At 41.8% G+C, this 12272-nt stretch overlaps 2 protein-coding genes across 4 annotated transcripts in view; both read left to right on the forward strand.

The window, feature by feature from the left end:
* rprd1b (regulation of nuclear pre-mRNA domain containing 1B) overlaps nt 1–12272 on the forward strand; it is a 1182184-nt gene that overhangs the window by 707571 nt on the left and 462341 nt on the right. The gene's annotated exons all lie outside the window — the stretch shown is intronic.
* The window catches only part of LOC114658453 (disks large-associated protein 4-like), an 894521-nt gene that overhangs the window by 591397 nt on the left and 290852 nt on the right, over nt 1–12272 (forward strand). The gene's annotated exons all lie outside the window — the stretch shown is intronic.

The following is a 12272-nucleotide window of genomic DNA, read 5'->3' on the forward strand; positions in this document are numbered from 1 at the left end:
TGAGCCCCTGAAATGAAGGGATTGTGTTCAAAAAATGCTTTAGTTGCCTCACATTTTTATGCAATCGTTTTGTTCACCCCACTGAATTAAAGCTGAAAGTCTGCACTTCAACTGCATCTGAGTTGTTTCATTTCAAATTCATTGTGGTAATGTACAGAACCAAAATTAGAAATAAGTTGTCTCTGTCCAAATATTTATGGACCTAACTGTATAATGGGATAATTTACAAAATATAGCCAGTAAGCACCAAAGCCCATTAATATTTGCACAACCTGCTTATTTACGTGACCAACAAAGTCATTGGATGTGTTAAAGTTACCCTGCACTTTCCACAGGTTCCACTCACTAATATTAAGCACATTTTCCACATTTCGTTAAGTAGCAGTTGGCTCAAATAGAGCCGGTTTTAGACTTCTACGTAATTCCCTTTGTCTTGCTGCTAAACATTGCTGATCTTTATTTCCTTTTTCATTCAGGAGTGATTTACAGTGATTTATTTAACAAAATTTTTGCAAAAATCATTGTGTTTGGGATGTTGTGAGCATACAACTGCATGACTTGACATGTGGATTATGTGACACAAGTAATGTGGGATTTACTCACGGCCATTTTTGGTAGCATTTACCATTTTCCAGCATTGGTTACAAAAGACACCTATTCTGTCACAAATGCTCTTATCCCCATTCTGCATGAAACTGTGAGGTTAAAATGTTTTTCTCAAGTAACACTACAAACTACATGGATAAGTAACATACAGTATAAAAATATCATTTTTGGGCGGAATATTTCTTTAAGATGTCAAAATTAAGTAAAAAAACTCGTGGAACATTTGTCACCAATGCAGTACTGGGAAAGCTGTGTCATGATGTCCCATTTGCTGGATGTAAACACATAAGAGGTGACGATGAGAGGAGTCGTATCTCAAAAAGTCACTTATACATCCTGCCCTGTTGGCTTAGCCACCATTTAAATGTCGGGCGATTTTTACTGTATATTTAAATTATACACTGCTCAAAAAAACGAAAGGAACACTTTTAAATCAGAGTATGGCATCAAGTCAGTGAATCTTCTGGGCTATTGATCTGGTCAGTTAAGTAGCAGAGAGGGATGTTAATCAGTTTCAGATGCTTTGGTGTTAATGAAATTAACAAGAGTTGACCTAGAGGGGCAACAATGAGACGACCCCCAAAACAGGAATGAATGGTTTAGCAGGTGGAGGCCACTGACATTTTCCCCTCTTCATCTGTTTTTTCATTAGTTTTGCATTTGGCTACGGTCAGTGTCACTACTGGTAGCATGAGGCGACACCTGGACCCTACAGAGCTGGCGCAGGTAGTCCAACTTCTCCAGGATGGCACATTAATACGTGTCATTGCAAGAAGGTTTACTGTGTCTCCCAACACAGTCTCAAGCACATGGAGGAGATTCCAGGACACAGGCAGTTACTCTAAGAGAGCTGGTCAGGACCGGAGAAGGTCCTTAACCCATCAGCAGGACCCACCGGTATCTGCTCCTTTGGGCAAGGAGGAACAGAATGAGCACTGCCAGAGCATACAAAATGTCCTCCAGCAAGCAGGCCACTGGTGTGAATGTCTCTGACCAAACAATCAGAAAGAGACTTCATGAGGGTGGCCTGAGGGCCTGACATCCTCTAGTGGGCCCTGTGCTCACTGCCCGACACTGTGGAGCTTGGTTGGCATTTGCCATACAATACCAGAACTGGCAGTACGATTTGGAGTTGCTGCAATGAAATTTCGTCCAAATGGACTCGCCTGCCTGTCGCATCATTTTTTCACTTTGATTTTTGGGGTGTCTTTGAATTCAGCCCCCTGTAAGTTGATCATTTTCATTTCCCTCAAACGATGTGGCATCATTTCATTCTTAGCACATTACCATATCGGTTCATATCAGTAGACATATCCAGCAGGAGTTTTTTTATCATTGAGATCTGATGTGTTTTCAAAGTGTTCCTTTAATTTTTTTGAGCAGTTTATATTCAAATATTCAGTATTTTGACATTTGAATTGATACTAAAAAGGTAATGATATATTTTAGAGTCACAGGGAAGCAGTGCCAGTCCCACAGCATCTGCAACAAGGCAGTGTGGGTGGATGTCCATCACAGTTCACAATCTCTGGGTCAACAGTCATCACTTCATCTAAAATACGCACGTGTGTGACATGTGTGAGGACCTGGAGAAAACTCACGGGGAGACTCCACATAGGGACTGGGCTGGGGTTCAAAGCCACAACTCGAGAGCGGTTTACATAGCCAGCCAAACATCTTAATATAAATGGTGGAAATGATGTGTCTTAATTACATTTTCTTTTAGACATTTCTGTAAAAGTGTAACATTCAGGAACTGGAAATAGAGTGCTAAATTAAACATGAATTAGCCAATTAGGGCCGTGGGAGGGTCATCCATACATAGATATCCCCAATACGAATAACGTGAAAAGCACATAACTTAGGTGGCATAGCTGCCCAAGTCTGGATTCCCCCCCAACTATTTTACATTTGCTGCCTTTGTAAGCTGCAACTTGACAAGAGTAAGGCTGACCAAAATTACAATATTGGATACTGGAATCCTTTATTCTGTTATCTCTGCAGCATTGCAGTTCACTGGCCTTCTCATAACCCCTTTGATAAAAAAATATTTTTGGAACCCGCATTCAGAGAGCTTAGAATGCACAGCATTTCCACTAATGGACAGGCCATCCAGCAGAGAGCCAGATAACAAATCACAGATGGACCCTATTAGAAGTAAGTGGCGGCTAGGAGAAAAAGCAAAAAGGGATTTCTCAAGCCTGGATATGAATACTATTAATGGTAATATGCCATCTCAAGAAGCTTCTCCTAGCAGAAAAGTAAGGATCAGCAGTCTTTAGCCACAGGCAAATTACATATATATATATATATATATATATATATATATATATTTACCCTGAAAATGTTTGCTCTCAAAGATTGTATTTGCTTTAGGATAAGCCAAGAAGAAAACTCATTAAACCTGTCCCACATATGGGACAAATTGGCCGCTCAAGTGCGGCATCACTATAACACTCCTAGTGTATTAACAGGACTCTTTACCGTCTGAGCTCACGTAGTCACAAGGCATTTCAAGAGGAATCTTTCATATGATGTGATGTCCCAAAGCATCTGACAACATTTCTGTTTCGTTGAAAATGGACCTGGAGTAATTGTGATGTTGGAATGTTGTTTTTGTTTCATACGACTGGCATCTTTGCCGCGACTTGTTCCCCGTTCCCATCTGTCACTCAGAAAAGCAACAACAGACCTCTTAGCCAGTGGAGCAAAAGGAGAAATCCTTTCACTCCAATGAAAATCCAGGCTTTTGACTGCGAGGGCTTATTTCGTATCAGGCTCACGTCCCTGGAGTCCTGCTCCCGGACCATTCTTCACATTTGATTGTTAAAAGGTTTAGTGGCCCTGAAGCTAAAACCTACTACACAATACCTTTAAAAATCCCTTTCCGAGCACAATACCCCAATAATTTACTGGCATGCCTTGTAATAAAAAGACAGAAAAATGATAAAATGTTGAGGTCCCAGCTGGGAAAAGCACATCTAATAAAAGTAATTCAGTTTTTTAGCATGGAATTGAAAAAAGTGCTGCTCCGTCCTCCATTGCTGCTCTGGAGAAACAGATACTCTTCTTCTGGTGTGTCATGAGTTATGTTCTGTTTGTTTTGTAAATTAAGGATTTAAATGTTTGGGAACCAGTTCCAGTGATTTTTTCATTAAAATAATAAAATTTTATTATATTTAGCACAAATTTGCAACCATCTAGCCTTCTTTATTCATGTGACTCAATGCCCTGGACCATGACGTCCCTGGACATGAAAATCTAAATATGGCTATGAGCCATTCCTTTTCACATAAAATCAAATCAAACACACACACACACACACACACACATACACATATATATATATATATATATATATATATATATATATATATATATATATATATATATATATATATATATATATATATATATATATATATATATAAAAATATATATATATATATATATATCTTATATATAAATGTCTACACGTGGAACTATGTGTGTCTGTCTGTCTGTACAGCTCAGAAGTGCAAGGCTACAGCATGTCGCCAAAGTGAAACCGCTGAGAAAAGAGAAACTCACTTAGCCGCTAATATACAAGTGAGGCGAACACATCGGCAAAACGAAACCTCCAAGGAAAGAGAACCTTGCTTAGCCGCTGATAGACAATGGAGGCAAGCACATTGGTAAAACGAACCCTCTGAGGAGAGAGAAACTCACTTAGCTGCTGATAGACAACGGATGTGAGCACATCGGCAAAACGAAACCTCCAAGGAGGGAGACTCATTTAGCTGCTGATAGACAATGGAGGTGAGCACATCGGCAAAACGAAAACTCAGAGGAGAGAGAAACTTGCTTAGCCACTAATGCACAACCGATGCGACTGATTGATTGAAGTGCCAGAATCCATGGCTTCTTGGAGCCCAGACTTTTTACAGCATGGGCTTACAATGCTATTGTATAATATATATATATATATATATATATATATATATATATATATATATGTTTATATACACATATGTATATATATATGTTTATATACACATATGTATATATATATATTGATGAATTACAGCACTCTAAACATTGTCACCTTCTATATACTCTCCCTTGTGATGTCTACACCGCTCCATACATATTTTCCATTGATTGAAACAGTACTGGAAGTCTTCTTGCTTGAGGCTCTTCAACAGGCTTGTGTTTCTGTCTTCACTTTATCTATTGAGGAAAAATGTTATCCCTTCAGGTCACTTTTGATTTTCTGGAACAAGTAAAAATCACAGGGAGCTAAATCGGGCGAATAGGGAGGATGATCAAGGACAGGAATGTTTATGTCAGTCAAAAAATGTCAGTCAGTCATCGTCCAACCCGCTATATCCTAACACAGGGTCACGGGGGTCTGCTGGAGCCAATCCCAGTCAGCACAGGGCGGAAGGCAGGAACAAAACCTGAGCAGGGCGCCAGCCCACTGCAGGACACACACAATTTAGGATCACCAATCCACCTAACTTGCATGTCTTTGGACTGTGGGGGGAAACCAGAGCACCCAGAGGAAACCCACGCAGACACGGGGAGAACATGCAAACTCCACGCAGGTAGGACCCGGGAAGCGAACCCGCCGCCCCAGTCAAAATCTGCTTTACGGAAAAAGCAGTACGATCATTTTGAACAATCTGATTCACCGTTTTGATGTTTTCATCCATCCGAGACAAGTGTGGGCGACCTGGGCGTTGAACATCATCCACATTTTCTTGCCCTTTACTTGAAACGTTTGTGCACTCAAAAACTTGTGTGTGAGAAAAACTGTTATAACCGTGCGCAGCTTTTATCATTTCATAAGTTTCTGTGGCTGTTTTTTTTCATTTTTGCGAGAAATTTCATGTTGATTAACTGTTCCATTTTTTCCCCTGACATTATCGCGGCAACTCGTGTAGCAATTGTGCAAATACTGAGTGGGCTCTTCACAGGGTATACCTGGCCGGTCGGCGGTTTGAGAGGGTGTGTAGGAGGGGATATAGTTCTATGATTCACGTCCAGCCGACCTCCAGACGGTTTTACAGGAAAGCCCCAAGCCTAGTCTGATTATTTTTGTGTCTCACCTCGTATATAAATACAGTAGATATATATATATATATAAAATCCTAAGCCTAAAGGTGCAACGTTTTAAAGGCTTATTTTAAAACCTACATATATATGTTTGGTATCATTCTTTTCAGAATTTATCAAACTTTAATGTGATGTTGTTAGATTTTCAGATTCTTATTCCATTTTTAAATTATAAACTAAAAAATGTCAAGAACTCGCGAGATGGGACTTTGTGCCAAGAGATTTAACTACGCCCGAGGCCGGAAATAAAAGACAAAGAGTAGGACAGCTGCTGTACAGGCTTTGAAATGTTCGAAGCACCGCACGAGATGAAAATCACTCGGCACGGCAGCAGCAGAAAGCCAGCAGTTGATCGAGCAAAGATGGGGTAAAAAAAAAAAAACTATTTGTTTCCCATTGTATCACCGTTTATGAGGGGGTTTCGGAGGAGCAGCCGCATCTCCTTGGGGTGCGTTCAGCCCCGCTCTTCACAACACAAGTGGCAAAGACGCGAAGTGGCTGGTGAGTGAAGCGAGCAGGGGGGTAACCCCTAGTATACTGTATATATGTATATGGTCCTGGAGAGGAGGATCCGTCGGATAGTCGAACTTCGGTTTCAGGAGGAACACTGTGGTATTCGTCCTGGTTGCAGAACAGTGGACCAGCTCTCCACCCTTAGTAGGGTCCTGGAGGGTGCATGGGAGTTCGCCCAACCAGTCTACATGTGTTTTGTGGACTTGGAAAAGGCGTTCGACCGTGTCCCTCGGGGAATCCTGTGGGGGATGCTCTGGGAGTATGGGGTACCAGACCCCCCGATAAGGGCTTTTCGGTCCCTGTACGATCTGTGTCAGAGCTTGGTCCGCATTGCCGGCAGTAAGTCAAACCCGTTTTCAGTGAGAGTTGGACTCTGCCAGGGCTGCCCTTTGTTACTGATTCTGTTCATAACTTTTATGGACAGAATTTCTAGGCACAGCCAGGGTGTTGAGGGGGTCCGTTTTGGTGGACTCAGGATTGGGTCACTGCTTTTTGCAGATGATGTTGTCCTGTTTGCTTCATCAGGCTGTGATCTTCAGCTCTCTCTGGATCGGTTCGCAGCCGAGTGTGAAGCGGCTGGGATGGGAATCAGCACCTCCAAATCCGAGACCATGGTCCTCAGCCGGAAAAGGGTGGAGTGCCCTCTCAGGGTTGGGAGCGAGATCCTGCCTCAAGTGGAGGAGTTCAAGTATCTAGAGGTCTTGTTCACGAGTGAGGGAAGAATGGAGCTTGAGATCGACAAGTGGATCGGTGCGGCGTTCGCAGTGATGCAGGCTCTGCATCGGTCTGTCGTGGTGAAAAAGGAGCTGAGCCACAAGGCAAAGCTCTCAATTTACCAGTCAATCTATGTTCCTACCCTCACCTATGGTCATGAGCTATGGGTAGTGACCGAAAGAACGAGATCGCGAATACAAGCGGCTGAAATGAGTTTCCTCCGCAGGGTGTCTGGGCTCTCCCTTAAAGATAGGGTGAAAAGCTCGGTCATCCGGGAGGGGCTCAGAGTAGAGCCGCTGCTCCTCCGCATCGAGAGGAGTCAGATGAGGTGGCTCGGTCATCTGATCAGGATGCCTCCTGGATGCCTCCCTGGTGAGGTGTTCTGGGAACATCCAACCGGGAGGAGGCCCTGGGGAAGACCCAGGACACGCTGGAGGGACTATGTCTCTCGACTGGCCTGGGAACGCCTTGGGATTCTCCCGGAAGAGCTAGAAGAAGTGGCCGGGGAGAGGGAAGTCTGGGCATCTCTGCTCAAGCTGCTGCCCCTGCGACCCGACCTCGGATAAGCGGAAGAGGTGGGACCCAAAAATAACCAGAATTTTGTTGTTGTTAGGTTATTTATTTATTTCCGGTTATTTTTGGGTCCCACCTCGTATATATATATAATGTAATTTCATATTATTTTGTATTACTGCAGACTATATTGTTAATATTAAAAGTTATTTTTGGGAATAAAGAACTGTGCGATCTAAACCAGCTAAAGTGCCCTCCATAATGTTTGGGACAAAAACACATTTTTCCTTGATTTCCCCCTGTGCTCCACAGTTTAAAATTACAAATCGAGCAGTTCAGACCTGATTAAAGCGTGCATTGCAGACGTACATTTAAGGGGATTTGCATACATTTCGGTCACGCCATGTAAAAGTGATACTTTAAGTCTTCTGCGGATATTCATCTCTGACACATACTGAAGACTGTTTCTGGTCTGTCAGACAGGCGTTTGGCTCTTTTTCTTTACCACAGTGAAGATTCTTCTGTGATCAGCAGTGGAGATCTTCCTTGGCCTACCAGTCTCTTTGTGATTACTGATCTCACCAATGTGTTGTTTCTTTTTAATGATATTCCACACAACTGATTTTGGTCATCCTAAGGTTCTACTGATGGCTCTAAATAGTTTTATTCTTGTTGTCAGGCTCATAATGGCTTCTTTGACTTTCATTGGCACAGCTCTTATCCTCATGTCATCATGTTGACCAATGCCACCTACAGACTCCAAAGGATAGAAGCAAGCCGAGGTAACTTAGAAGCAAAGGGGAATCACAAATATATACAGTATATTTGTGCATATTTGTGTGTGTAAAATAAATAAATACTAAATGATATTTTAAAAAAACAATACTATTTGCAAAAATTACAAAATGGCAAAAACACATTTAAAATAACAATTCAAAAGCAACAGAAATGACCTAAAAAGAGGAAAACATACTTAAGCCGGGGATCAGACTCTGCCTAAAATATAACACAGCATTTCCTTTGACTATCATTTTGGTTTAATGTTTGGTTTTGACGATTCTCTGGTTATATCTTTGGCTACCTCTCTGTTTGTTCCCTCAAGATTCTTCCATGCTTCCCCTCATGTGATCATCAAAGGTCCAGGAACAGGACGGATTAACAGAAGGAAAAGAAACAATGCGGTGCTTGTCCAAAATCAATTTTTCCTTTAAGCCAAAAGAGAATATATTGTACTTGTTCTTGTTAAATATCATTTTTTTCATTTTACATGATAGCCCCTCCACCAACACTACTTCGGGAACTGTCATGTGTGAAGGCCACTGTCTCCAGAAATTGATTGGTCTTCTTGATAAACGATAGCGCATTTATTCTTTTTCTTATTTAATATGAATGAATGACTCACTTTAAACTCCTAACGTGTGCAACCTAATATTTTCCCGGATTCTGTCAGCAAAAAAGACTAAAACTTATCCTTGGAATTATTGAATTTTTATTCATTGTAATATTTTATTAACATCAAGGTTGCATTAGACTGTCTACTTTATAATTGAGTAAATCATACACTGTTGCATTTTCTTCAAGTTAAATACCATTTTCTGATCTCCTACCCATCTGGAAACAAAGAAAGATGAAACAACATCACATCAAATAATAATTCACAGAAAACAGCAAATGCCCAAAAGGCAAGAGGTCCAGCAGGTTTCCTGACTGGACGGATGTTAGATAAATTACAAGTAAATTAGATTGTTTCTTGTAAAGTAAATTTAATTTCATTTAATTTTGGCTTTCGTTCTTCTAGCTAAGCCAAACCAGAGAGCGGTGTAGAATAAAGCCAAGCATGGCGTTCATTAGGTAGTGACGTCCCCTCATCTTTTACTCCAGTTAGAGCTGTGGGAGGATTAGAGATCACTAGCTGAGATGAGAAAGTGGGAAGGAGGAAAAGTAAAAAACATAATTACTAATTAGACATTACCAAACTCTATTACTCATAAACACGTTGCATTTAGTGCATAAGTTTGGAAAGCTTCTTTGTAGACCATATTCTCGGTTTTTCCTTGTGGTACTAAGAATCCCAACTTTTGAAAAATAACTCCAGGGATAAAAAGGTCTCACTTGGCGCAGCTTGGGCCATAGCAAAAATGATTAGAGAAGTGCTTGATAAATTAAAAATTTTAGTGTAGTAGGCAGGAGCCACACCCAGGTTTCACAGTTCAAGAGCAAGGGTGCTAACCGTCATACTACCTGTCATGACTCATTTGCATTTTTGTAAATTTTTCTTGCCAAGAATCCACTGTTGCCAGACTTATTTTCTGATATTTTGTTTTACTTCAGAGAATCTCATGCTAGTCTAGTCTGCCTTGTATATTTTGATTTAAGTATTGTTCATTTTATTTAATGTAACGTATTGAAATATCTGCAACGGCATTTTGCTTTTTGTAGTCACTGCCATTTTGTGGCTACAATGCGATGTCCCAGTGATGGTGGGAAGAAGCCATGTTCTGTAACGCAACTGTTTCAAAACTATTAAACTTGCGTATTTGATTATTATTGATTCTTTGAGTGTCCAGCTTTCTACATTGGTTCTTATGCTGCCTTCACGTGCTACTCGAGAGATGGTAAATACGCACTACAAATTGGACAATTTGAATAAAACAAAGTTACTCAAACTCTCTGAGTTGTAACATAATGCTGACCTTTCACCCTCTTCAAGTTCTTACCTCTTGTCACACACGTGTGCATGGGAGGCAGCTAAAGGGCCTGAATAATAGTAGTTCCATGCCAGACCAGGGGGTGGTGAGGTGCACTGACTTTCTCACTCCGTCTTCTGCAGACTATTCACGGGAAATCCCACTAGGTGCCGGCACTATTGATGACATCAGTTCTGGTGCCGGCACCATGGATGACGTCAGTTCTGGTGCCGGCACTATTGATGACGTCACTTCTGGTCCCAGTGCTATGGATGGTGTCACTTCTGGGTTAGATGACATCACTTCCGGTTCCAGCTCAGATGACGTCACTTCCTGTCACGGCCTTTAAAGCGGCCATGTTCTCAAACCAAAGTCAGTTCTGTTTTGGATTTCAACCTGAACACAACTCAAAAAAAATTACCCATTTGCCGCCATGACATATTCTCTTGATCCTCTGCAGACCGTTAACGGGAAATCCTACATGGTTCCAGCACACATAAAGACATCACTTCTGGTTCCAGCACCCACAAAAATTTCACTTCCGGCTCCAGGGCCCACTTTGACATCACTTCCGGTCCCAAGGATGTCACTTCCAGTTCCTGCTCGCATGAAGACATCACTTCCGGATGGGGCCCCCACATTGATGCCACTTCCGGTCCTGATTATGTCACTTCCGGTTCCGGTGCCAACGATGACGTCACTTCCGGCCTCATATCATGTCACTTCTGGTCTCGGCCTTTAAAGCCGCCATCTTGACACACCTAAATCAGTTCTGTTTTGGACTCTGACCTGTGAACAACGAAACAAATTTACAGCCAGGGTATAATATACAGGTGGCTGCCCCAAACATTTTTGATGTCTCCGGTTTATTCGTATAACACTATTTAATGTGGTTATGCATATTTTGAATCACGGCATAAAAGACCAATCCCCCTTGGTGCAGGGTGATAGATAGATAGATAGATAGATAGATAGATAGATAGATAGATAGATAGATAGATAGATAGATAGATAGATAGATAGATAGATAGATAGATAGATAGATAGATAGATAGATAGATAGATAGATACTTTATTAATCCCAAGGGGAAATTCACATATTCCAGCAGCAGCATACTGATAAAAAAAACAATATTAAATTAATAAAAATGCAGGTAAAAACAGACAATAACTTTGAATAATGCTAACATTTACCCCCCAGGTGGAATTGAAGAGTCGCATAGTGTGGGGGAGGAACGATCTCCTCAGTCTGTCAGTGGAGCAGGACGGTGACAGCAGTCTGTCGCTGAAGCTGCTCTTCTGTCTGGAGATGATCCTGTTCAGTGGATGCAGTGGATTCTCCATAATTGATAGGAGTCTGCTCAGCGCCCGTCGCTCTGCCACAGATGTTAAACTGTCCAGCTCTGTACCTACAATAGAGCCTGCATTCCTCACCAGTTTGTCCAGGCGTGAGGCGTCCTTCTTCTTAATGCTGCCTCCCCAGCACACCACTGCATAGAAGAGGGCGCTCGCCACAACCGTCTGATAGAACATCTGCAGCATCTTATTGCAGATGTTGAAGGATGCCAGTCTTCTAAGGAAGTATAGCCGGCTCTCTTTTTGCTGATGACATTCTGTTGTGTATCACCAGAAAAGAGGAAGTGGAGAGGAAGTTGGAAGAATGGAGAAGATAAATAGGAAGGAGAAGACAGAATATATGAGGTTTAATGATGATCAGGATTCTGAAGTTAGCGTTCAGGTGGAGCCATTGAAAAGAGTCCGGTCAGGTCAGGTTCAGGTTGGGGAGCATGCACCGATACAATGCACACAATGCCACACCCACCACATGACAAAACAGCTCAGGATACTGGTTGGAAACCCCCCAGGCAGTCTCTTGCTCCAGTCCCACCCCTCGGAAATGACCATCAGTCTGTCGCAGCCAGGTGTTACGTGGGTGCCCCCTTGGCATGGTCCAGCCACTCGGGTCCTCGGAAGCCGGACCACCCTCGGGGAATCACACCACTAAGCTAAATAATTGTAATAAAAATTTTTGATAACTCAGTAATTCTTAAAATAAGGAAAACAAGATTTAATGCCATGATATAAATACTTTACACTTACACTTGCTTAGACTTCATTTATTGCAGTGTAGTAAAATATGAA

This window comes from Erpetoichthys calabaricus, chromosome 10 (assembly GCF_900747795.2).
Source record: "Erpetoichthys calabaricus chromosome 10, fErpCal1.3, whole genome shotgun sequence".
Classification (NCBI taxonomy): domain Eukaryota; kingdom Metazoa; phylum Chordata; class Cladistia; order Polypteriformes; family Polypteridae; genus Erpetoichthys; species Erpetoichthys calabaricus.